Here is a 27,162-nt window from a genome sequence, read left to right on the forward strand (position 1 = left end):
TTAGGTCTAAGACATGGAACAGTTATGTCTAAGACAGGGAACTGTTAGGTCTAAGACATGGAGCAGTTATTTCTAAGACATGAAGCAGTTAGTTCTAAGAGATGGAGCAGTTAGGTCTAAGACATAGAGTTTTAAGGTCTAAGACATGGAGCAGTGAGCTCTAAGACATGGAACTGTTAGGTCTAAGAGATGGAGCAGTTAGGTCTAAGACCTGGAGCTGTTATGTCTAAGACATATAGCTGTTAGGTGTAAGACATGGAGCAGTTAGGTGTAAGACATAGAACAGTTATGTCTAAGACATGGAGCTGTTAGGTCTAATACATGGAGCTGTTAGGTCTAAGACATGAAGCAGTTGTGTCTAAGGCATGGAGCTGTTAGGTCTAAGACATGGAGCTCTTGGCTCTAAGACATGGAGCAGTTAGCTCTAAGACATGGAGCTGTTAGGTCTAAGACATGGAGCAGTTTGTGTCTAAGACATGAAGCTGTTAGGTATAAGACATGAAGCAGTTATGTCTAAGGCATGGAGCAGGCATGTCTAATACATGTAGCTGTTAGATCTAAGACATAAAACTGTTAGGTCTCAGGCATGGAAAAGTTATGTCTAAGACATGGAGCTGTTAGGTCTAAGACATCAATCTGTTATGTCTAAGGTATGGAGCAGTTATGTCTAATACATAGAGGTGTTAGGTCTAAGACAAAGAGCAGTTAGGTCTAAGACATGGAGCGGTTAGGTCTAAGACATGGAACAGTTATGTCTAAGAGATGGAGCTGTTAGGTTTAAGACATGCATCTGTTATTTCTAAGACATGGAGCAGTTAGGTCTAAGACATGGAAGAGTTATGTCTAAGACATGGAGCTGTTAGGTCTAATACATGGATCTGTTAGGTCTAAGACATGAAGCTGTAAGGTCTAAGACATGGAGCTGTTATTTTTAAGAGATGGAGCGGTTACGTCTAAGACATGGAACAGTTATGTCTTAGACATGGAGCTGTTAGGTCTAAGACATGGATGTGTAAGGTATAAGACATGGAGGTGTTAGGTCTAAGACATGGCGCAATAAGATCTAAGACATGGAGCAGTTAGGTCTAAGATTTGCATCTGTTAGGTCTAAAGCATGAAGCCATTAGGTCTAAGACATGGAGTATGTATGTCTAAGACATGAAGCTGTTATGTCTAGGGCATGGATCAGTTAGGTCTAAGACATGGATCTATTAGGTCTAAGCAATGAAGCTGTTAGGTCTAAGATATGGGGCAGTAAGGTCCAAAATATGGAGCTTTTAGGTCTAAGACATTGAGCTCTTAGCTCTTAGACATGGATCTGTTAGGTCTAAGACATGGACCAGTTATGTCTAAGACATGGAACAGTTAGGTCTAAGACATGGAACAGTTATATCTAATACATGGAGCAGTTATGTCTTAGACATGGAGCTGTTAGGTCTAAGACATGGAGCAGTTATGTCTAAGACATGGAGCTGTTAGGTCTAAGACATGGAGCTGTTATTTCTAAGACATGGAACAGTTAGGTCTAAGACATGGAAGAGTTATGTCTAAGACATTGAGCTGTTAGGTCTAAGACATGGAGCTGTTATTTCTAAGACATGGAGCAGTTAGGTCTAAGACATGGAAGAGTTATGTCTAAGACATGAATCTGTTATGTCTAAGACATGGAGCTGTTAGGTCTAAGACATGGAGCAGTAATGTTTAAGACATGGAGCTGTTAGGTCTAAGACATAGAGAAGTTATGTCTAAGACATGGAGCTTTTAGGTCTAAGACATAAAGCATCTATGTCTAAGGCATGGAGCAGTTATGTCTAATACATGGAGCTGAACATTAGGTCTAAGACATGGAACAGTTATCTCTAAGACAGGGAGTTGTTAGGTCTAAGACATGGAGCAGTTAGGTCTAAGACATGGAGCTGTTATTTCTAAGACATGGAGCAGTTAGGTCTACGACATGGAAGAGTTATGTCTAAGACATGGAGCTGTTAGGTCTAATACATGCATCTGTTAGGTCTAAGACATGGTGCTGTTAGATCTAAGACAAGAAGCTTTTAGGTTTAATACATGGAGCAGTAAGCTCTAAGACATGGAGCTGTAAGGTCTAAGACATGGAGCAGTTAGCTCTAAGACATGGAGCTGTTAGGTCTAAGACATGGAGCAGTTTGTGTCTAAGACATGAAGCTGTTAGGTGTAAGAGATTGAACAGTTATGTCTAAGACATGGATCTGTTAGGTCTAAGACATAGAGCTGTTAGGTCTAAGCCATGGAACAGTTATGTCTAATACATGGAGCTGTTAGGTCTAAGACATTGAGCAGTTAGCTCTAAGACATGGAGCTCTTAGGTCTAAGACATGGAGCAGTTATGTCTAAGACATGGTGCAGTTATGTCTAAGATATGGAGCAGTTAGGTGTAAGACATGAAGCAGTTAGGTCTAAGACATGAAGCAGTTATTTCTGAGACATGGAGCTGTTAGGTCTAAGACATGGAGCAGTTATATCTAAGACATGGAGCTGTTAGGTCTAAGACTTGGATGTGTAAGGTCAGGGTTAGGGTTAGCCGTTGTACTGTTACAGAAACCTTCCAGATGCCTTCAACAACCTTCAAATTGCTTGGTATTTTCAAGTTAATTTTTTTTATGTGTTTCACACTTAAGTGAACAAAATGCACCCCCCAAATTTTGACATTTTTTTTTGAAGGTTTCCGGAAGGTTTCCGGAAGGTATCCGGGCCGGATCCAAAATGGGAAGGTATCCGGAAGGTTTCCAGAAGGTTTCCGGAAGACGGAAACCTACACTTTTTTTGCTGTGAGTGGGAAGCTGTATGTCAAATAGTCGAGTCTGGACCAGACAATCTAGTGATTGATACCATGAACATCTACGCATTCGGGATACGATGACATGCTTACACTACTGCCTAAAAGTTCATTCCCCTAACACGCGTTGAGAACGCGTGTAACACGCATGTGACACGGGTGCTCAACGGGTTGCACACGGGGTGAGCACCCGTTGGACACGGGTGTGCAACGGGTGTGCGTCGCGTGTGCAACCCGTTGCACACGCGTGTGCCACGCGTGTAACACGGGACCGGGTTCCAGTTGAAGTTGACAAATTTATCAAATGAATAGTGAGATAAAACAAAACAGTGAGATGTGAAATTTGAGTTAATGAGCGGCCATTGAGCTGTGCTCACCAGACCGTAAATACAAGGTCGGCCCATCTTAATTAGTGTTCGGTTGCTAGACTTTTATGGCATGAACCATTCCACTAGGGTCCAGTCTAGCCATTGTGGCTAGCCGACAGTAGAACAGTAGTGAATTTAGATGCGAGTTTATTGCTAGGGGAACCCCCGTGTTGACACGATTGTCGCGGGTTGGTAAATGTTCGCCATTAATAAAATGATTGTTTGTGGATTGCGAACATATTCATTTGCCCACACGAGTCATTCCATTTGATTGCAAATATAACGTTTTTCGTTCACCAAATTTATGCTTTAGACAGTACAATTATGATATAGCCGTCACCACTACTAATGTCTCATTATTTCACGTAGGAATATGTCCCATTTCCCCACACCCCACTTTCTGTGTTGTATTTTGAAAGAATAAATAAAAGAAGGTTTTGTGTGGGACACTTTTATACTAATTATAAGAGGATGTTGTAAATGAATATGAACAGCCATGCTGTCTGACAGTTGATAGAATTTGAGATCTTCACAATCACCGGGTGTGACCATGTTGACAGAATCTCGTTAGGGTTTGTGATTTTTACATTTGCCCAATGACCATGGTGAGTATTGCTGGGGATACCAAACGTAACAGTTTATTATTAGAGGTTGTGAGTACCTATACCACGTAGATAGGATATCTTTAGGATTTTAATCCTTCTTTGAGAGGCATTTAGAAGTTGGAGTACTACGTTAGGAGAAGATTTATGGGTGACTTTAATCCTTTCTTTCTCTGTGGGTAATCCTTTCATGTTGATTGGAGGAAGTCACTCAACCAGGTCATGACAGGTCGTGAGTTTACTCACTAACTACTGTGAGCGTTTTTGGCATGACATCTTTTCTTGTATAAACATAGAAACGATGCTCACTCACTCACTGTTAATCTTCTGCAGTTTGCTGGCAAAGTGGGGATAAACCTCAGTGTCAAAGACGATCAAATTTAGTTCGAATCCTTGTTTATATGTGACATCTCCCAAATGGGGACATTTTCATAAACTTGGCAAGTGATGATGAATTTTAATATTAATATTATTATAGTTTATGAAATTGTTAATAAAACTTTAATAAAATTGTGCTTCACTCTCACGAAAAATGTATTGTCTGTGAGTAAATTTATATGTCACGTTACATCGGCATTTTTCAGTGATATTGGGACTACATGAAACATGGCTGGTTTTACATTTCTGATACAGGTGTTTGACTGACTGAGTAGTTCATGATCAATAAGATATGTTTAAATCAGTCAAGTTTGCAACAATAGATGAATAAGTTGATACATTTGGACCGCAGTTACCGATTACCAACTTAAGACATAGAGACAGGGAGGAGATATATAACCAAACCTATGATCCTGTTGAGACAGTTGACAGTTAGAACGTTGGATTAAATGACAGTAACTAATTTGAACATTCCCCAGTTATATCATAAAATACATCATAACTCATAACAGTCCGAGAGACAGCTTCCAGACTTATACTAGTATTGAAGGGACAATAGCTTTTGACAGTTTAAAAGTAAACTCACCTTAAGGTGCTTGGCAAGTCAAAACTTACCTCCCTGTATATGTTTTTTAGGTTTGACAGCAACTATGCTTGTAGATTTCATAGATAGACATGATTGGTTAGCTAGATGTTATTACAATAAGCGAAAATGTCTTAAAAGTCCACAGTTTGTTTAAAAGTACAAAAAGTGTGTTATAGATCTATCAACGTTTTCTTTTATTGAACATAATATTTGCACTATATTGCTGTAAGCTGTAAATAATCTAGCCTCCCCATGTACGTAACTTACATATATTTATGTATGACCAGAACAGCAAATAAAGTTCTGGTAGATAGGTACCTCGGAGATTTAACGTGCGCTTTCCGACTTTAGCCTATCTCGCACACGGGGAAGCACTTATACTATTAGGGTAAAAAAGCGTAATGATTAAATAAAGAAGTGCAAACACCCCCCCCCCCCCAAAAAAAAAAAAAAAAAAAAAAAAAAAATTAAAAAAAATTAAGTTTAGTCCTTGTAGTAGTCTCTTGGTCAGCTTCTCATCCTTGGGGTCGGGATTCTGGTAGAGACTCTTGGCAAGGAGGGCGGCGGTAATGGCGACGAAGTGGTTTGAGGTCGGTACGCCACTACTCTGGAAGAAGTGGTACAAGTCTGTGTAGTTTGTGATGTCTTACTCGATGTCCTGTCCCCCCTTCTTGTGCACCATGACGAAAGGGACTCCTTGTTTGGCGTAGAGATATTCCTTTGGGGTGTTGATCTGGTCAACCTTGAGATCCGGCCGGGGCTTGTAGTGGTTGATCGGAATGTCTGACTTTTCCACTAATAAATAAAGTTCTTTGGTATGACCTCTTTTATCCCTGCTGACGTTATCCTAATGTTCAATTTCAGTCTGCCTCACCAAGCGTAAGAAAGCATTGTACATGATAAACCACACTGATGCAATTTTCTATATATATATTTGTAGATATGAAGCATTCTAGTTAATTGTGGATACACTGGGCAGACAGAATTGTGTTTATTTCCAGGCCATCCTGATCGTCGTTTACTACTATAAGGTGTATGGTTGGAGGCAAGATCAAAGGCGCCGCACAGCATTTATTAGATAACAGACGGGGTCGTCCGTTTCGCTTTGAACAACCACCCCACCTGTCTGTAGGAGTTATATAATCAGTGCGCAAATAACTGTGTCAAGTCCACTGCCGGGCTGATGCGGTGTCAGTGTCAGCGATGAACATGAATGCCCGAATCATAGACCTGTAGCACTCACAAGTTGCTTAGCCAAAATATTTGAAAAGTGTATATTCAATTCTCTGATAACAGCAAATATAACCTTAGAAAAAGATTCAACATACAAACAATCAAATGTAGAACACAGACCTATGCTTATTATCATTTCTTCTGGATATGATCAACCTGCGGAACCCTCTATCCGATGAAGTAACTAATGCTCGCTCATTAAAAGAAATCAAATCCTTAATTAATCGTTCTGATGCAATTATTAATAATTTTGACTTCAAATATTTTCATAGATCATGCCAAATTGTCCACTGTCGCCTTAGGCTCGGCTGCAGTGACTTAAACGCTGATAAGTTTAGACGACATGTATCAGACATACCAGACTGCACTTGTGGATATCACCTTGAAGATGCAATTCACTTTTTCTATAACTGTTAAAAAATACGATAATATCAGAAACACTGTGTATTTCTACACACATGGGTATGGTCTAAACATGATATTACATGGCAGTAGTTAAGCAGTTCTACAAACATGACTCTTCTTAAATCAGTTCATGACATCATTGTCAAAAGCAAAAGGTTTGAGTAGCTTAATTTTATGCACGTAGTAAAGGAAAACTGCATTACCTTATTTCACAGACACCACTTGCTTCAGTGTACTGGCTTCGTGTATTTCATTTGTGCATTTTGTATGTTTATGTTCATCACTCTCTTATATATATATATATCCAGCTGTTGTTAAGTTGTTACCTGGAGAGGTATTACATAAGCAAGTTTTGCTTGTTTACCGATCCAGATTTCTTTTGAAATAAAAATACGTTTAAGCCAACACAGCTAACCCTAAAACACATGATTGTAAACTATTCAAAAAGGAGCACTAATCTCTGGCTTCTTCTCGGGTGTCGAACTCAAACTCAAACTCATGTATTCTTAGAATAACATGACATACAATTATCTACAATTTTTATTATGTACAATTTAACAAAAATAATAAAAATAGGATACGTGGATACTAATACAATTTACCAATTGTATTGTACACATTGTTAAGGAATTTAGATAGGCCTTTTAGATTTCTTACACTGTTAGTGGTCATAATTTTCTTAAATGTTTGGAAACTTAAGATATTGCTTATTTAAGAGTTCACATCGCCGTTGGTGTAAAGCTTCACATCGGAATGAATAATGCAATTCATCTCCCACAGCGATAGAATCACAGAGTGGACACTGGCTGTCTTCCCTGGGAATGTTCAGCCATCGACCAGTTTCAACTGGTAATCCTTGGTTAGAAAGTTCTGAATTTTAGTATTGGGAGAAATATTGATTTTAAGAGCAGTAGATATTTCGCAAATGAAGGTTGATTCTTCAGGTAATACGACCTTTGGATTTCCGCTTGGGCTTACTAGCTGCCGTGAGTCAATTTGCTCGTTAACGCAACCGAGCGTGACAAGAGACTGGGCTACCAGTCTGCAAGGACAGCTAAATAAACTAACGCATTTTTGAAAACTGATTGGTTACCCGTGATCTATGAAGATTTCAACAAAGGGCGCATGGTAATTAATTTCTTCAGCCTTAACAAACAGACAAATAACGGCGAAAGCTCATCGGATGTCGTTATTTGGAAATACCCCTGATTGTTACAGTTTGATAATAAAAAAAGTATCCCTGAGTGAAAGCATTTGCGGATTTCGGATTGCGTGGATGATACAATTACTACTCCCTTGTTGTCATCCACATTTTCTGGTATAACCCTACACTTCTGTATTTGTCGTAATTCACATGCTGCTCAGTTAATGAATTTATATTATGTATACTCAGTTGTAGCACCACTCAGATTACCGGATAAAGGTTCAAATTTGGTCTTTCTTGTACCTGGGGTAATTATTTAATCTAAATCCAGGTTTGAAGTGAGGTGGAATGTGAATTATGCACGTGGCAGCCCAGCAAGAGATGTATGATCAGTTGATTTACTTTTTTTGTAAATCAACTGATCATTCCCAGACATCAAAGGATCAACAGGAAATACGTTGATTGATTAATTACTGTTATCTTGCACAGTGGATATGTCAAAAGTAAGTGTTTACATGTGAAGGTAGGGTTACTAAACCTAGGGAATACACTCATATCATGGCGTGAAGTACAGATGTAAAAACAACATACTTTGTTCAAAGGGTAACCGATAATACACTGACTGGTTGTTCATTGTTATCTAACTCAATGTATGTTTTTAAGAACCGTGGACATTATAAAAATAGTTGTCACGTGGGCTGTCTCAGCTAACTTGGCACCTATGTGAAACAATTGAAACAAACTAAGTGATCAGTTAAGAAACAGACACGGGTTATAATATTCGATACATTTAAATAACGTTTAAAAACGATATATTTAAATATTTTAATATATTTCATATATATTCCAAATATTGTTTCCAAATAATTATTATTAAAGTATTTGATTCTCACATAGACATTTGACATCGAATAAGTATTTTTGTACAGCTGCAGACGCAATGGATATTGTTCCTTTATGTTGATATTCCCGGATACATTATAACTTTGGTAGGTTGTAATAATGATATTTGCATTTTGTTTTCATTCATTCGCTGCAGCTTTGAACAGAATCATTCTTGTTCCTTTCCGTTTGGTTGGGAAGTTTTTCAATGCGCGATAGACGTTGTTTTCACAAGTATTTTCTTTTGTAAGCGTGTATATGTTACAGTCAATGTGTAAAACATGATTCACTCAGGCAATTTATTAAATATCTAAATATTTCAGTCATTTTACAAATTGGCTGAATAATCCATTCATTTATTTAACCGACTGACTAAAAATGATAAAGACGACCAAAAGAGCTTAAACACATCACAATATATTAATTATGCTAAGAAAAGAAGCCAAACAATACAGAACTGTACTTGGTGATGATATTAAACATAAACAAATATTTGGAATTCGATATCATATTAATAAAGATGGACATATTTTTCAGTTAATTTGTAAAATAAACTGAATATTTAGGCGTTTAATACATTTCCTTAGTGAAATCTGTTTACATTTTGAATGTAAACATATACACACGGTAAAATAAGCAATGTGCAGATGAAATATTTACTTTGTGTTGCAAGTCAAAATAGTGTACACGAAGATCGCACAATTACCAAGCAAGTGACTTATCAAAACTGCATCACCATTACCGATGCTCCCCACAAATATACCTACATTTCAAAAACTGTATTTCATTTTTGTTGATCAGTGTGACCATATGTCCTTCTACTTTCAATAAAAATGCGCTTACGAATGGCGAGCACAGGTCGCGAACAAGTCTAGATTTCTGCTATATCATCCGGGTACTCACTGAGAAAATACAGTAATGCACAGGTAACAACTACTCCCGCGGAATTGCTTTAGATCAGCGCTCTTTTGTACGTTGAAATACTATATATTGTGAATGCCAAAATGATGTATCAAGGATCAAGTAGAAGATACATTGACCGTTGCACTGGGGGTTTATTCAACAGACCGTGAAAATAACACTGCTGTATCTTATTATTTATTTTAGATGACGCAGTCAAAGCTCACTTCTCCTGGCGGCCATTATCGAACGGCCAGCTAAAACACAACCCAGCGCTTACGTCTACAGGTCTCTTCCTGTAGTACGGTGATTAGTATTCTCTCCCTCAAGTGTATCTTCAATGATATAACCCACCCTCATTAATTACATGCTGCTCTTTTCCAGCCTCACGGCTATGGAGCTGTGATAAAGAGTCCAAGTCATCATAAAGTAATTAGGGTCCAATAAAAACAATGCGCCGCCAAACCTCATACATATTATCACTGAAAGTCGTACTACAGACGGTTAATGTCAAATCACAATAAAAGCATTTCAATTGCAATAACATGTTCCAGGACCATGTATTCTCTTAACACCATCGGATTTAGAAGCAATGGTCGTACAAAACAACACACATCTATTTGATCACAACAGTATTCATGTTATTCCCACAAAATCACATAAAGAAAGGAGACATTAGGAAATACATGTGAATTATCATTTTTTCGTCAGGATAACAAAATTTTCTCTCCTTGTTACCACCTCCAGGTTCAGCTTAAGACGGGTCCTCCTTTGGTCAAAAGTTTGTTCCCCCTCTAATGAGTGTGTCACGCGTTGCACACGAGTGGCGGACGGGGTGCACACCCGTGTGCAACGCGTTGCACACGGGTATCACACGCGTGACCAACCCGATGCACACTGGTTGCGTAACGCGTTGCCCATGCGTGTAAGGGGAATGAACTTCTAGGCAGTAGTGTACCTATGTGGGGAATCGAAACCTGGTCTTCCGCATGAACAGCAAATGTTTTGCTAGTAGGCCCCACTGCCCCGACATCAGCAAATAGATCTAACAGATAGTAGGAAATCTAGCACATTGGGTCGTGGGAGATCTTATATGGATACAGAGTGGTCAAAGTATCAGATTTTGAAGGAGTAGTGATTGGTAGGAGTTTTGAAACTTGTGGTCGTGGTTGGTGTAAAATGAACATATTCAAGGAGGGGTTAGCAGATTTCTGTCTTTATGATTATGGACGTAATTTTTGTCACTTTAACTTCTGATGTTAAGTACTATGAAAATATTTCCTTTGTGAGGCACCTTCTCGCATAACTAGTAATGCACACCAACCACATAAAGCTATCTTGTTGAGCGCATAATCTGACTGACACGTTCACACCTTATTACAACCAGGCATTAAATTATACCTACCCGTTTTTTTATCACATGTTCCTGTCGTCCTGTTGCAGGTCGTACATCCACGTGAACAGTTCTTACAATCAGCCCCGTAGAAGGAGTCTACACATCCAGACACACAGGAGGAGCCTAGCTGACAATATCCTTCATCACAACCACCTTGACATGATGTACAGGTACCTCCTAGACTGTAACATGGCTTGCCACACCCCGGACCTTGATACCCTAGGACACATCCCTCAGTGCAATAATCATTGCCAGTGTTGGACATTATACACTTGTTATTTCTGCAGTTATTGCTGCACACAGACATGCATTTCTTATCGTAGTATCCAGGCTCACAGTCTGTGATGCAGTGTCCCGTTGTACTGTTACAGTCTGAACAGTGTTGGTTGTCGTGGCATTTAGTTGCTGAAATATAGATGCAATTTATTATTACTTGGAACAGGTGCCACTTTTTGCAGTTAGTATTCCATATGTATAGCGAACATGTATGAAAGAGGTTACCCGGGGAATACACTGAGTCCAAGGACAAGTCACGTTTACAATGTTCTCCATACCAAACTGCTGCTGCAGAGTTACATTGATGTTGATGAGCCAGTGATCACTATCAGGGAGGACCAATCATTCAAATCATCAATTAGCAGTTCTGGCGTAAGTGAGGAATGCAATTTTAGGAACAACCCTTGAACAATTTGACAGCATGGGCCAATCCCACATGTATGTAACCTGGGGGGTGGTTCTAAGAAATAGGGGAATGGTTGCTTTGGAGTGGTAGGTATAGGATATGTGCAGGATTGTAGGTTTAAGAGATAGGTCAAGAGGTAGGTTTAGACAACTGAGGGATAAGTGGCATGCTCAAGATATTGGGGGAGCAATAAATTTGAGACTTAGTATAATTCCATGTTTGAGAAATAGATGAGTTGCATATCTAAGTAATTGAGGAGTTGTATGTCTATGACATAGGGGTAGAGGTGGGTCTAAGAGAAAGGGGAGGGGTCGGCCAGAGAGATGGGAAAGTGGAAGGGCTAAGATATTAGGCGAGTGGTAGATCTAAGAGATAGGGTAATTGTAGGTCTATGAGATACTGACAATGGTAGGTCTTAGCAATGGGATTGTGACATGATAGTCAGATGGGGGAGTCGTATATCTAAGAAATAGGGGAACTGTAAGCTGGTGACCCGATGTAGTTGCATGAGTAAGAGGGAGTGGCAGGACTAAGCGATGGGATAGTTTCTGGTTTGTGAAATTAGGGAGTTGCGGATCTAAGGTACAGGGTGGGCGGTTAGTAGGTCTTACATATAGGGAGAGTGGTAGATCTAAGAAGGGAGTAGTAGTTCTACGAGATAGGGGGAGTTGTAGGTCACAGAACTTGGATCAAGGGTAGATCTAAGAGAGAGTAAATGAGAGAATGAGGGAGCAATTTCAGCAATATCAATGTGGGGAACACCAGACATGGACTTCATGTAGCCATGTGGGGTATCTAAACTGGGTCTTCGGCGTGACGAGTGAACCTTTTGACCAGTAGACTACCCCACTACCCGATAGTAGATAGTAGATCTAAGATATAGTAAGATATCTAACACATTGGGTCGTGGGAGATCTAATACATGAACAGACAAACCGAAACACTGGTAGAGGTAAGGAATAATTTCTTGAAGCCGTCGGCATCAGAGAAAGTGGAAGTAGTTGATGTAGAAGTGTGAGTAAGTGAGTTGGGTTTAGCGCTGCTTTTCACAGTATTCCAGTTATACCGCAGCGTGTCGGCTTAATGTGGGAGGAAAGTGATGCAGTTCTCAGACGTTTACCACTTCGTTGAAACCCGCGAGCACGGGTATGGTGCTGATAAACCTAATTACATCAGGGCGAACGGGAATTCGAACCCACAATCATAGGTTTCTGGCTTGCCCAAGGGACGCTACTCTGCAAAGTAAATCGCCGCGCCTTTGGCGACTAGGCGACTAGGCGACTAGGCCACCCATGGCCCCAGATGTGAAAGAAGCATATTGAAGGAGGACAAATAGTTGTCAAGAATTGGTGAAGTGCCTGGCATGAGAGCTAGCAGTTGTGGCTACCGAAACATATTGCATATTGGGAGGGGGTCGGGGGTGGTCGTTGTGGTGTTAGATGAACATATTAAAGAACAGTTAGCAGATTATGGACGTAATTTCTGTCACTCGTATTTCTAAGTTAAGTACTATGACAATACTTCCTTTGTGAGGCAGCTTTTCATATAATATTTTAAGGCCCAACACCATATGAAGCTATCTTATTAAGCGCATAATCTGACTGACACGTGCACACCTTATTACAACCATGCATAAGTTCATATCTACCCGGTTTTTCATCACATGTTCCTGTCGTCCTGTTGCAAGTCGTACATCCACTTGAACAGTTCTGACAATCAGTCCCGTAGAAGGAGTCTACACATCCAGACACACAGGAGGAATCCAACTGACAATATCCTCCATCACAACCACCTGGACATGCAGTACAGTTATCTCCAGGGTTGTAACATAGTTTGCCACACTCCAGACCTTGATACCCTGGGATGCATCCCTCAGTGCAATAATCATTGCCAGTGTTGGACATTATACACTTGTTATTTCTGCAGTTATCGCTGCACACAGACATGCATTTTTTATCATAGTATCCAGGGTCACAATCAGTGATGCAGTGTCCTGTTGTGCTGTCACAGCCTGAACAGTGTTGGTTGCCCTGGCACTGGGTTGCTGAAATATTGATACAATTTACTAATACTTGGGACATATGTCACATGCAAAAGCAATAGCAGTAAGCATTTCACATGTGAACCAAACCTATATTTGAAAGACGTTACACTGAGACTACACTGAGTCCTAGGACAAGTCACGTTTACAATGTCCTTTATAGCAAGCACCTGCTGTAGAGCTACATCGAGCAATGGCGTGATGTTGATGAGCCAAAGACCACTATCAGAGCGGACCAGTCATTCCAATCATGGAATCGCAGTTCTGGCGCCAATGAGGAATGCAATTCTACGAAATTAAAACCTTTGAAAACCTGACAGCACAGGCCCACCCCACTCATATCCCTATGTAACCTGGAATTAACATTCTAAGCAGCAAATAATGTAACATGACTCGAAATTGAAAGTCCATCTGACAGCATAATACATACCTTTAACAACATTACAAGCAGAATAAATGGTCAAGCAGCCAACGCAGAGCATCGTCAACAAGCCCATAGTGTTCTGAATAATAGAATAAACAACAGTTTCATGGTACATATACACTTTATGCAAGTGAAAAGAGGTCAGTCGCCTGAAACAATATATTAAAACAAACAAGCCCTACACCAAAATTATGATTTTGACTGATGTGATACATCCATGAATGCTGATATGATCTTAGGATTTGCATGGCTACGATTGATCGATTGATTCTTTAAGAGAGTTATCAGACAAGACACATAAATAACGAGTGTACATGATTTTTATTATATATTTCTTTTCCTTCAAATTATCTATTTAAACCGAAAGCGCAGGTATCCCAAATCACCGCTAAAAATATACAGAGCAATGTGTATACTTACTGTTGTTAGGATGATGGCCATCTTGTAAAATCCGATTAGATAAATGAACACACTCATAACCAGTCTGAAACTAAAACTTAAACATTTTGATGACGAACATAGCTGCATTATAATATAGGGAAGATGATATTGGATCAATATGATTTTGATACAGAAGGAAATGTTTTCTCGGGGCAAAAATATTTCAGTAGCGTATTCAGGGTTCAAATATAGCAAACATATTTTTGTAAATACAACCAAGGTTCATAGGAGATAATTAATATAGTAACCTAGTTGACCTTGTATACACCATGTCCATAGCCATGTGCGTTGTAGCCTGCAACCTCGGGGTATTGCGGTACTTGTTATGTTCGCTAAAAGGAACCAAATTTTCCCCATAACATTTATAATTATTCGTGTTCTCTATATCAGATGTCATTTATTTTATCTAAATATGCATATCTTACAGATAAAAGTTCATTTATTTTAGTACCACCGAGTAAAGGCCGGGCCTAGCGCTCAGGTTGATATGGGAGAAGTATACCATCGTATCGCGGTACAGGGTAAAGTTGTGTATGGAGGTCCCAAGTGATCAGCTTTCATGTTCCTGTAGTACATTACCACAGGGAAACATTGATATTAATTAAATAGTTTCACTTCTTTTGTCCTCCCAAAACTTTCACAGTAACATATACAAACATAGAGTCTCAACACCCGTGTCATGTCGGGGGAATATACAACAACACTACAACAATACTTAAACTGGTGGGAAACAGCACTAAAAATTACTCAAAAAAGTAAAATGTGGTAAAAGGACGTGTATCGTGATTAAAAGAAGACAATTATTGAACTTCATGACTTGCTCAAATAACTTTGACATGTTCACTTGGCGATTTCAAAATGTAATGTTGGAAATCTGAAAATAAGACATTCACTTCCTTATACGTTTGTTTCTTAGTAATTTCCTGACCCAAGTGAATGGCATTTGTTTTGTGACGAGTGAGTGTTTGCGTATGGTGCTACGCCGCTTTAAGCGATATTCCAGCAATATCACGGTGGGCGACATCTGAAATGGGCTCCACACATTGTACCCATGTCGATAATCGAACCCGGATCTTTTGCGTGACGAGCGAATGCTTTAACCACTAGGCTACCCGACCACCACGTTTTGTGAAGAGATAGCAATAATGCTGTTTGAATTGTTTAAGTATTACCAGCCACTGATGTCATATGTTGAAATACTGTCATACTGGTTGTGTCATTTTTGTCTTAATCTTTGTTCATTCAAAATATACCACACTTGCCTTTTGACTATATTTGAACCACAACGAATGATTTCGTTTGAGAGAGTGGAGATTTCAAAAGAAAAAGAAAACATATGCTAGAAATCGTCATATTCAACACATCTAGTCGCAATTTCCTGATTCATCTTAAGGTAAGAACAATCACTCCTCATTTATGCAAGGTAGGTGTGGATAATTTAACACCATTAGTTTCGTTCTAACTTTCTTCATCCTTGATAGTAAAGCTAATCTTAAGGAAAATGCAAGCCTCTAAATATGATATTTGAACAAATTCATAAGCTATGCCTTATGATACTCATTAATATGATGGTGCGTGTCATATTTAATGTAAACAAGCCTAAAAAGTATATGAAATACATCCTCGAACAGATAACTGTACACGCATTATGATATTAAACACATTGTAATAGAACGAAAATGATAAGTGGATTTTTAAAGTAAACTGCCCACAATATATCATGTTACTGCAGGGGCGGTCGGTTAGTCTAGTGGTTAAGGCGTTCGATCGCAACGCCGAAGACCCGGGCTCGAATCCCGAAATGGGTACAATGTGTGAAAGCCATTTCTGGTATCCCCTGCAGCTATAATTGCTGAAAACCGGCGTAAAACCATACTCACTCACTCACTCGATGCTGGGGATTGCTCAAAGCAGAGAAACTTGGCTCAGGTGAAGATGGGTGATGTTTTAAACCTGTGTTTTTAGTGCTAAGTGTTGGATAAATCCTCCCTGACTTGATCAAACAATCACCCACTCTCCAAAGTTGTGTAACTGCAAAAATGTCAATAGAAATGTCAGCTAAAATTAATCCTCAGCAAATCCTTGATTACAAATCTAATATTTCAACCGAGTAACTGAAACGTATATTCAGATAATGTAGTTAGTCGGCACCACATACGCTGATTTATATTGTTGTCTCCTATAGAAATATTGTGATTGCAATCACACTATGTGTGCTCCCTTGACATAGTTTCAATGTGATAGTTATTTATGGTCATGTTTTGTTGTGAAATGTATTTCCCCTTTCCCTCTCACGAGGAAGTCTGCCTCCACGCTCAGATCCAGCTATCTCTCTTGTGCCCGCCTCATGTATAAAACATCTCGAAACAAGCTATTTTGAATACATGAATTTTATTGCCAAAGGCACAAATAATATATTACAATGGTATTGATCAGGCTACACGTTGTTGACATGTTATACATAACTTCACATATGTTAGCAGGATGGCACCTGTCTGGTTACAGTACATGCAGTGAATAGTTAATCAAGCGATGGCTTATATTACATATATTACAGCATACACATTACAATGTAACATTACACGTTTAGATATTGCAAACATATAAAAAGTAATATAATATATACACTATAATAATATCATACAATGAAGCTTATCAAACATTATTCTGAAATCAAAACTATCTCTGGGTGATAGATGAAACATCATGGATTGTTTAGAAGTTTCAGTACATAAATCAAAACAAGCTAACATCAGCAGAGATACCTTTGCACAATGGCTTGCAATGGTACACAGAACTACCCCCTTGTCTGCCACTCAGTATTAGGTACATCTAATATAAGTCTCACATTGTATGCTTCCACGACTGTTGATATCACCCCGCCGGCCGGACACGCTCACCTGTATGACGGGTGCCCCCGCCGGCCGGACACGCTCACCTGTATGACGGGTGCCCCCGCCGGCCGGACACGCCCACCTGTATGACGGGTGCCCCCGTCGGCCGGATACGCCCACCTGTATGACTGGTGCCCCCGCCGGCCGGACACGCTCGGGTATCATCACCATTTCATGAGCTATTCATAAATATACTTATGTTATAGTCGGAATAGCATAACGATAATTTCTTATGAAAGTGTAAACGATTTTGTGGCTTTCATGTGTGTGAACTATGTAGAATTAAATAGTTTATTACATTTTTTTGTTCTGTTTTAATAAGCCCACACCTGCAAGGTTGGTGCTTATTACTGAATATTGTTCACTCGAGTAGCATACATTTTCAGTGACCTTTACCCAACTGTATCCGAGCCGTAATAAGGCGGTTCTGTTTAAGCTGATTAAAGGTAACAGACGTATTATTTGTTAAATCTTTGGGGCTGTTGCCGTGAAAGTCGTAGACTATCTGACCACAAGTAGCACTGTGCCCATGTGTAGACGTGCTTTACATTTTACATTGTATAACACTTACATACATGCTGGTTGTGCAGATTGTCTGTTTCGCAGAGGATTGCGCGTCACATCAAATACTATTCGCAACATTTGAATGTGTTAAACCCCCCATATTTGTTCTAAATAGTGGTCGAAGCAGCGTAGATACTCCTCACTCGCTGGGTCAAATATGGGCAGTATAATTATCACATGGCATAGCCGTTGTTAGTGGGTACCTGTTACATCATTCACGCTGTTGATATGAAGTTATACTGGGAATCTTGCCGTACAATTCTGCTGGCTCTGTCGTCGTCATAACTGTACTGCTCTACACGCCGTCCAATGTCACCACTACCTGTCTTTGCGGCCTGCCATTCATTATTTTGGGGGAGGGTTGGTTGGTTGGTTGGTTTGTTGTTTAACGCCGCACTCAGCAATATTCCAGCTATAAGACGGCGGTCTGTAAATAATCGAGTCTGGACCGAAAATCAAATGATATTAATATCATGAGCATCGATCCACACAATTGGGATCGATGTCATGCATCAACCAAGTCAGCGAGCCTGACCCGATCCCGATCCTGTTCGTCGCCTTTTACGACAAGCATGGGTTGCTGAAGACCTATTCTACCCCGGAATCTTCACGGGTCTTTAGGGGAGGGTGTGGGTGGAGTAGGTGGGGTGTATGTGTTATATTGCTAGATATAAAATAAATTGCCAACTTGTTGTAAGGCATATTTCAGAAAAAAAATTTGCCTAATAGTTTTAAAAAGAATTATGAGCTGTGAGTGTAAGGCGGCATATTGATCTGTTTCCTTTTAAACATATCTCGCAGTGCTACCAACTATGGGTGCATGGGTCAGCTGACAGTAGTTTGTTATCACAGCGATAAGAAAGCTGTCGTTATGAGCTCATATATTTCTTCGACACGCCTGAATCATCTCTACGAAGGTGGCTTTTGATCTACGATTAGGCATTGCAGTGCTCCAGACACACGATGAACAGTTGTCAAGATGTATTTGTAAGAAAGCAACAGTGCTTCATATAAAGTTCAATAAAACTAAGATATTTATTCTGAAATGCAAATAATGCACCTTTCAATACATATTCATGGTCGTGATACACAATTTACATGTGCATGCTCAGCCACTTTTCATAATTTGTTTGTTGGGAGCATTATACTCGCATACGTGTTATTTAGTGTGAACATCACAGAATGATGTCTAACTATCAGGTGCTCATAAGGTGCTCTTCTTTAACCGTACACAATATTTACACAATGCCACCACTGGCTGAGAATCGCCGTCTACATTATCAACGCGCATCACTTTGGAGACGTTATCTACAGCAGGGCAACAGTCAGGCTGGTCGTCCACATGTGACATCTCGTCAAACAAGACAGCCATATTAATATATAACCTTATCTTACCTGATATATATCTCACATTTGGACAATACTAGTTTTCTCCTTAGTCCCTTATCCCACAACTACAGGGATATAGCCTTCTCTTGCCCGACATATATCTCACATCTAGACAATACTAGCTTTCTCCTTGGTCCCTTATCCCACAACTACAGGGACATAGCCTTCTCTTGCCCGACATATATCTCACATCCACACAACACTAGTTTTCTCCTTAGTCCCTTATCCCACAACTACAGGGATATAGCCTTCTCTTGCCCGACATATATCTCACATCTAGACAATACTAGCTTTCTCCTTGGTCCCTTATCCCACAACTACAGGGATATAGCCTTATCTTACCCGACATATATCTCACATCTAGACAATACTAGCTTTCTCCATAGTCCCTTATCCCACAACTACAGGGATATAGCCTTATCTTACCCGACATATATCTCACATCTAGACAGCACTAGCTTTCTTCTCGCTCCCTTATCCAAAAATACACGGATATAGCCTTCTCTTGCCAAATGTATATCTCAAATCTAGACAGCACTAAATCTCTCCTTTGTCCCTTATCCCTTATGTATATACGTAAGTGTGTGACTAGTGCATGAATAGTTTCCATATGCAAACGCAGTAGGAATAAAGGTCTTGGCCAGGTGTGTTTTTGACAGAGGTGAGGACAGGGGCAGGGCTCAGTGGAAGGTGTAGGAGAGACAAGGTCTGGTTGGAAGTAGTGTAGTGGTAAGTGCTGACGGGTAGGTGTAGGAGGGTCAGGGTCTGGTTGGAAGGAGTGTAGTGGTAAGTGCTGACGGGTAGGTGTAGGAGGGTCGGGGTCTGGTTGGAAGGAGTGTAGTGGTAAGTGCTGACGGGTAGGTGTAGGAGGGTCAGGGTCTGGTTGGAAGTAGTGTAGTGGTAAGTGCTGACGGGTAGGTGTAGGAGGGTCAGGGTCTGGTTGGAAGTAGTGTAGTGGTAAGTGCTGACGGGTAGGTGTAGGAGGGTCAGGGTCTGGTTGGAAGGAGTGTAGTGGTAAGTGCTGACGGGTAGGTGTAGGAAAGTCAGGGTCTGGTTGGAAGGAGTGTAGTGGTAAGTGCTGACGGGAAGGTGTAGAAGGGTCAGGGTCTGGTTGGAAGGAGTGTAGTGGTAAGTGCTGACGGGTAGGTGTAGGAGGGTCGGGGTCTGGTTGGAAGGAGTGTAGTGGTAAGTGCTGACGGGAAGGTGCAGGAGGGTCAGGGTCTGGTTGGAAGGAGTGTAGTGGTAAGTGCTGACGGGAAGGTGTAGGAGGGTCAGGGTCTGGTTGGAAGTAGTGTAGTGGTAAGTGCTGACGGGTAGGTGTAGGAGGGTCAGGGTCTGGTTGGAAGGAGTGTAGTGGTAAGTGCTGACGGGAAGGTGTAGGAGGGTCAGGGTCTGGTTGGAAGGAGTGTAGTGGTAAGTGCTGACGGGTAGGTGTAGGAGGGTCAGGGTCTGGTTGGAAGGAGTGTAGTGGTAAGTGCTGACGGGTAGGTATAGGAGGGTCAGGGTCTGGTTGGAAGGAGTGTAGTGGTAAGTGCTGACGGGTAGGTGTAGGAGGGTCGGGGTCTGGTTGGAAGGAGTGTAGTGGTAAGTGCTGACGGGTAGGTGTAGGAGGGTCGGGGTCTGGTTGGAAGTAGTGTAGTGGTAAGTGCTGACGGGTAGGTGTAGGAGGGTCAGGGTCTGGTTGGAAGTAGTGTAGTGGTAAGTGCTGACGGGTAGGTGTAGGAGGGTCAGGGTCTGGTTGGAAGGAGTGTAGTGGTAAGTGCTGACGGGTAGGTGTAGGAAAGTCAGGGTCTGGTTGGAAGGAGTGTAGTGGTAAGTGCTGACGGGAAGGTGTAGAAGGGTCAGGGTCTGGTTGGAAGGAGTGTAGTGGTAAGTGCTGACGGGTAGGTGTAGGAGGGTCGGGGTCTGGTTGGAAGGAGTGTAGTGGTAAGTGCTGACGGGTAGGTGTAGGAGGGTCAGGGTCTGGTTGGAAGTAGTGTAGTGGTAAGTGCTGACGGGTAGGTGTAGGAGGGTCAGGGTCTGGTTGGAAGTAGTGTAGTGGTAAGTGCTGACGGGTAGGTGTAGGAGGGTCAGGGTCTGGTTGGAAGGAGTGTAGTGGTAAGTGCTGACGGGTAGGTGTAGGAAAGTCAGGGTCTGGTTGGAAGGAGTGTAGTGGTAAGTGCTGACGGGAAGGTGTAGAAGGGTCAGGGTCTGGTTGGAAGGAGTGTAGTGGTAAGTGCTGACGGGTAGGTGTAGGAGGGTCGGGGTCTGGTTGGAAGGAGTGTAGTGGTAAGTGCTGACGGGAAGGTGCAGGAGGGTCGGGGTCTGGTTGGAAGGAGTGTAGTGGTAAGTGCTGACGGGAAGGTGTAGGAGGGTCAGGGTCTGGTTGGAAGTAGTGTAGTGGTAAGTGCTGACGGGAAGGTGTAGGAGGGTCAGGGTCTGGTTGGAAGGAGTGTAGTGGTAAGTGCTGAAGGGAAGGTGTAGGAGGGTCAGGGTCTGGTTGGAAGGAGTGTAGTGGTAAGTGCTGACGGGTAGGTGTAGGAGGGTCGGGGTCTGGTTGGAAGGAGTGTAGTGGTAAGTGCTGACGGGTAGGTGTAGGAGGGTCAGGGTCTGGTTGGAAGGAGTGTAGTGGTAAGTGCTGACGGGTAGGTGTAGGAGGGTCGGGGTCTGGTTGGAAGGAGTGTAGTGGTAAGTGCTGACGGGTAGGTGTAGGAGGGTCAGGGTCTGGTTGGAAGTAGTGTAGTGGTAAGTGCTGACGGGAAGGTGTAGGAGGGTCAGGGTCTGGTTGGAAGGAGTGTAGTGGTAAGTGCTGACGGGTAGGTGTAGGAGGGTCGGGGTCTGGTTGGAAGGAGTGTAGTGGTAAGTGCTGACGGGAAGGTGCAGGAGGGTCAGGGTCTGGTTGGAAGGAGTGTAGTGGTAAGTGCTGACGGGAAGGTGTAGGAGGGTCAGGGTCTGGTTGGAAGTAGTGTAGTGGTAAGTGCTGACGGGAAGGTGTAGGAGGGTCAGGGTCTGGTTGGAAGGAGTGTAGTGGTAAGTGCTGACGGGAAGGTGCAGGAGGGTCAGGGTCTGGTTGGAAGGAGTGTAGTGGTAAGTGCTGACGGGAAGGTGTAGGAGGGTCAGGGTCTGGTTGGAAGTAGTGTAGTGGTAAGTGCTGACGGGAAGGTGTAGGAGGGTCAGGGTCTGGTTGGAAGGAGTGTAGTGGTAAGTGCTGACGGGAAGGTGTAGGAGGGTCAGGGTCTGGTTGGAAGGAGTGTAGTGGTAAGTGCTGACGGGTAGGTGTAGGAGGGTCGGGGTCTGGTTGGAAGGAGTGTAGTGGTAAGTGCTGACGGGTAGGTGTAGGAGGGTCAGGGTCTGGTTGGAAGGAGTGTAGTGGTAAGTGCTGACGGGTAGGTGTAGGAAAGTCAGGGTCTGGTTGGAAGGAGTGTAGTGGTAAGTGCTGACGGGAAGGTGTAGGAGGGTCAGGGTCTGGTTGGAAGGAGTGTAGTGGTAAGTGCTGACGGGTAGGTGTAGGAGGGTCAGGGTCTGGTTGGAAGTAGTGTAGTGGTAAGTGCTGACGGGAAGGTGTAGGAGGGTCAGGGTCTGGTTGGAAGGAGTGTAGTGGTAAGTACTGACGGGTAGGTGTAGGAGAGTCAGGGTCTGGTTGAAAGGAGTGTAGTGGTAAGTGCTGACGGGAAGGTGTAGGAGGGTCAGGGTCTGGTTGGAAGGAGTGTAGTGGTAAGTGCTGACGGGTAGGTGTAGGAGGGTCAGGGTCTGGTTGGAAGTAGTGTAGTGGTAAGTGCTGACGGGAAGGTGTAGGAGGGTCAGGGTCTGGTTGGAAGGAGTGTAGTGGTAAGTGCTGACGGGAAGGTGTAGGAGGGTCAGGGTCTGGTTGGAAGGAGTGTAGTGGTAAGTGCTGACGGGTAGGTGTAGGAGGGTCAGGGTCTGGTTGGAAGGAGTGTAGTGGTAAGTGCTGACGGGTAGGTGTAGGAGGGTCAGGGTCTGGTTGGAAGGAGTGTAGTGGTAAGTGCTGACGGGTAGGTGCAGGTATGAACGATGAGCATAGAAAGGTGAGAGCGGTAGGTGTAGCAGATGGTGTGTGTTGGTTTTAAGACCTGGGGTAGTGATCTTTTTATGACATGGGGAAGTGATCTGTCTACGACACGGAAAGCAGGAGATGTAAAGGACAGTAGGAGGTGCAAGAGATAAGGAGAGGAAGACAGGTAGTGGAAGACATGGGTGTAGTCGTGTGTTTAAGACATGGGGTAGTGATCCGTCTATGACATGGGGAAGTGATCCGTCTATGACATGGGGTAGTGATCTGTCTATGACATGGGGTAGTGATCTGTCTATGACATGGGGAAGTGATCTGTCTATGACACAGGGAGCAGGAGATGTAAAGGACAGCAGGAGGTGCAAGAGATAAGGAGAGGAAGACAGGTAGTGGAAGGCAGTCGTGTAGGTAGTGGTAGATATAAAAAATATATGAGCTAAAAGTAAAATCAATCGGCAGTTGTTCACCCATATTGTAATGTATGCTATAATATGATATGTTGTCAACAAATGACACATGCATAACCAGTAATCAACGACATATCCATAAAAAATAGTTTGTTCAAGGCAATAACCCCATTCCTGTTATCATTTACCAAAGTTATGAAGCTTGACTATTTACAGTGCCCCAGTGTGTCCACTCCTTTACTTAGCCAGCAGTCTACCAATATATTTAACCACAATGTTATCCGTAGTGGTAAAATGCTGCAGGCAAGAACGACTTCGACACAGGTGGACTTACAGGGCAGGGACAAAAAAGGACATGGGTCAGTGATGTACTGTTAGTTGTAGTGGCTGTGGTCGGTCCAACAAAATGAACCAATGGAGGTGTCGGATCAGGACACGCTCACCACAGAGCGAACACCTCATGCCATAATTATTTGATACTTCTTCATAAATACATGCTTATGATATAATCGGAATCGAGTATAATCCAATACACATCGATACACACACTACAGCAAAGTTTTGATATCACAACCAGACAGATCATGCCTACCTGACTTCTCATTACAGCCAGTCCCGTAGTAGGATTTTACACATCCAGACACACAGAAGGAGCCCAGCTGACAATATCCTCCATCACAACCACCTGGACATGCTGTACAGTTACCTCCTGGACTGTCACATGGTATGTTGCAGCCGATGCCTTGGTATCCTTGGACACACCCGTCATTGCACTTATCACTACCATAGCTTGAGATCACACATGTGTTATTCATACAGTTCTTGCTGCAGGTAGAGTTGCATTTTCGTCCGTAATACCCCGTGTCACACTCAGAGAAGCAATCCCCAGACACTCCGTCGCAGTCTGAACAGTGATAGGTGTCATTGCATGGAATGGCTGCAAGTTATAGTACAGGTATTATTTAATTGTGTTGAGAATAGAAAAAAGTGTGTTATTTAACAAGAATAGAACATGCACAACTGTGGTAAATGTGTTCAGAACTGTTTATCTATGACCACCTACATGTACATGCTGATGGCACTTCCCATGAAGATGAACATGACTGAAAATGTGTGAAGAAAGTTTTTAAAAGATAAGCAGCTATGTAGTGATGTGTATCACGTTGACATAAAATAAAGCCTTCTTCTACCTATGACATGTTGTGATAATTGCCCTATTTTTACTCATATTATTGTTGCAGTGTTGATTTGTAGAGCAGGTAGCATGACACTTCCCCAGCTAGAGATGCATCGCACTGACATAATGAGGAAGTAGAAACCTGTCTTCACTGATACTACGGTGCAAAAATGCCACGATGTAAATACAAATCATTTAACCATCTGTAAACTCTAGATCAGAAATTATAACATCACATTGCTTTACCTTCAGTAGCAATTACCAAGAATGTCACCCATATCTTCACAGAGGTGGCCATACCGTTTACTGAAACTGATAAGAAAGTTACAAATGGCATACCATACACAAGAAAACAACAATTGTTGGATGCAAAGACGACTCAGAACATGAATGTGCAATATTTATTAAGAATACAGAGTGTTACACGGATCAGGAGTGGCATACATGTGCATACTCCCCAGGAAGTTGAAAGTACCAAAAAAAAGATGGAGATTGAAATTGTCACATTGTATTGAATCTTGCTCGGTATTAATACTCTTATATCATTTTATCAACAGTGTGTACTTTAAAATGCAAACTTTACATAATATACATAATATACAGCCTTACCGTTTGTAGCAAGTGTCAACGCCCATACAGTTTAGCCCTCAATCTATGAAGGCTCAATCTATTGAAATGAAACCACACAAAGTACACTATCATCAACATGTTCAATTCCAGCCAATACTTACAGAAGGTCGGGGTCCTACATAGTGATCCGGTCTGATACTTTTCATGCAATCTTGCATTTTAACCTCGCTAGAATATGTTTCGTTGATAAATTGAGACTAGTTATTCTCTGGCGTTAAAGTTTTATGGTCATAATCACGTCTGGCTATCTGTTGATTATCTCACTTTCTGCCTCATCAGGAAGATGAAAATCAACAGTGTTACAGGAGTAGAAGGAAATATTACCAACCAACGACGTAATAATTATTAGGTTGAACATTATGTCAGTCAACTGTTTATTACACTCATCGTTTCAGCAAATTCTATGTTCATGTTTTCAAGTAAAATTTTAATGCAAATACTTATGTGAATTAAGAAAGTTCCTTTGAAATTAACTGTATATATTCTGAATTTGATTATGTTCATGTTGTTTTTACTTTCGTTTGAATAATGTTTAAAGTTCAACAACTCTCTAACATTGCTAAAGTGGTGCCAAAATGTTTCAGTATGCATGTTACACAATGCAAGTCTTAAAACATCAACAACAACAAAATCATGCTTGTTTATTAATTGAAATTAAAATTTAAACCATATTTATATTAACCCACGATTTCAGAAACAATTTCTAAAATCACTATTTACAACAATATGTCTTTATTTGACTACGTTTTCTTCCTCATTCGACAATCAAAGCAAACTTTATTTGCTCCATCAAAGTCGACAAAGCTCGGGGTAACCAACGACAGCGTGCTTGCCCTCCATGAAAGTATGACTGAAAAGTGACGGGTGACCGCCGCACGCCTTGGCACATCCATGCTGTATGCGCGCCACATGCGGATGTCTAAAAGAATATCATTCGCGCGAATGTTTTCAGTGTTTGGGCCTGGTTCAAATCCTTCTGTATAATACATCATATCGAAAGTTCATACATTCATGATTACAAGAAGGGAAGCATGCCAGAAAACTATTTTCGTGTGATCGAATCCCAGTTTTTCCGAATTGTGGTTCAATGGTTGTCAGCACAATGTCAGTGCTAGTTAAAAACCCATCAGGACCTGCATTAATTCACACAAACCAGGTTTTCACTGAAATATTGTTTATTCCGACATTGAACCATAACGCCACTCACTGGCGTACCTGACTTTGGCGTTGCAGTGTCGGTCTGTAAACATGTGAGGTGAGGTGAGGTGAAATTCCAAGATTATTACACTTATATAGCGACGCGCATGTACGCGTATTTGTTTGTGTGGCTGCTTGTACTAGTCCGGACTGATGCCGATTTATAGTGCTAACTCTCTGAGATACCATGCTGCAGTTTAACATGAATACCCCACTCAGACACAGTATATTGACTCCGAGCCGACCAGTCCCTGTTGTAGCCCCTTAATGCCGAACGCCAGACAGAGTAACAACAAGTACCATATTTTAACGTCTTTTGGTATGACGCGGCCGGGGATCAAACCCCGAACATTCCGCTCTCCGGGCGGACGGTCTACCACTAGACCAGGGAGGCTGTAAACATGTGATTCTCTAATGTCACCATGTCGATGCAGTTAAGAAATAGAATGCCTCGATGTGTGATGTGGAAACATGTTGGCGATCTTCCACATGCCACTTGCACTTGTGTGTACTTTCTGAAACTATCGTGATCATTGGACTTTCAGGATGCTCTCTCATTCTCCCTGATGATGACTGATCTAGTAAGTGAGTTGTGTTACAC

General features: G+C 41.7%; 1 pseudogene; it reads right to left on the bottom strand.

The window, feature by feature from the left end:
• The window catches only part of LOC139461285 (multiple epidermal growth factor-like domains protein 10), a 147,484-nt pseudogene extending 122,452 nt beyond the window's left edge, over positions 1–25,032 (bottom strand).
• Positions 25,033–27,162: the final 2,130 nt, after the last annotated feature.

Source organism: Haliotis cracherodii, unplaced genomic scaffold (assembly GCF_022045235.1).
Source record: "Haliotis cracherodii isolate W230 unplaced genomic scaffold, xgHalCrac1.p SCAF_14, whole genome shotgun sequence".
Classification (NCBI taxonomy): domain Eukaryota; kingdom Metazoa; phylum Mollusca; class Gastropoda; order Lepetellida; family Haliotidae; genus Haliotis; species Haliotis cracherodii.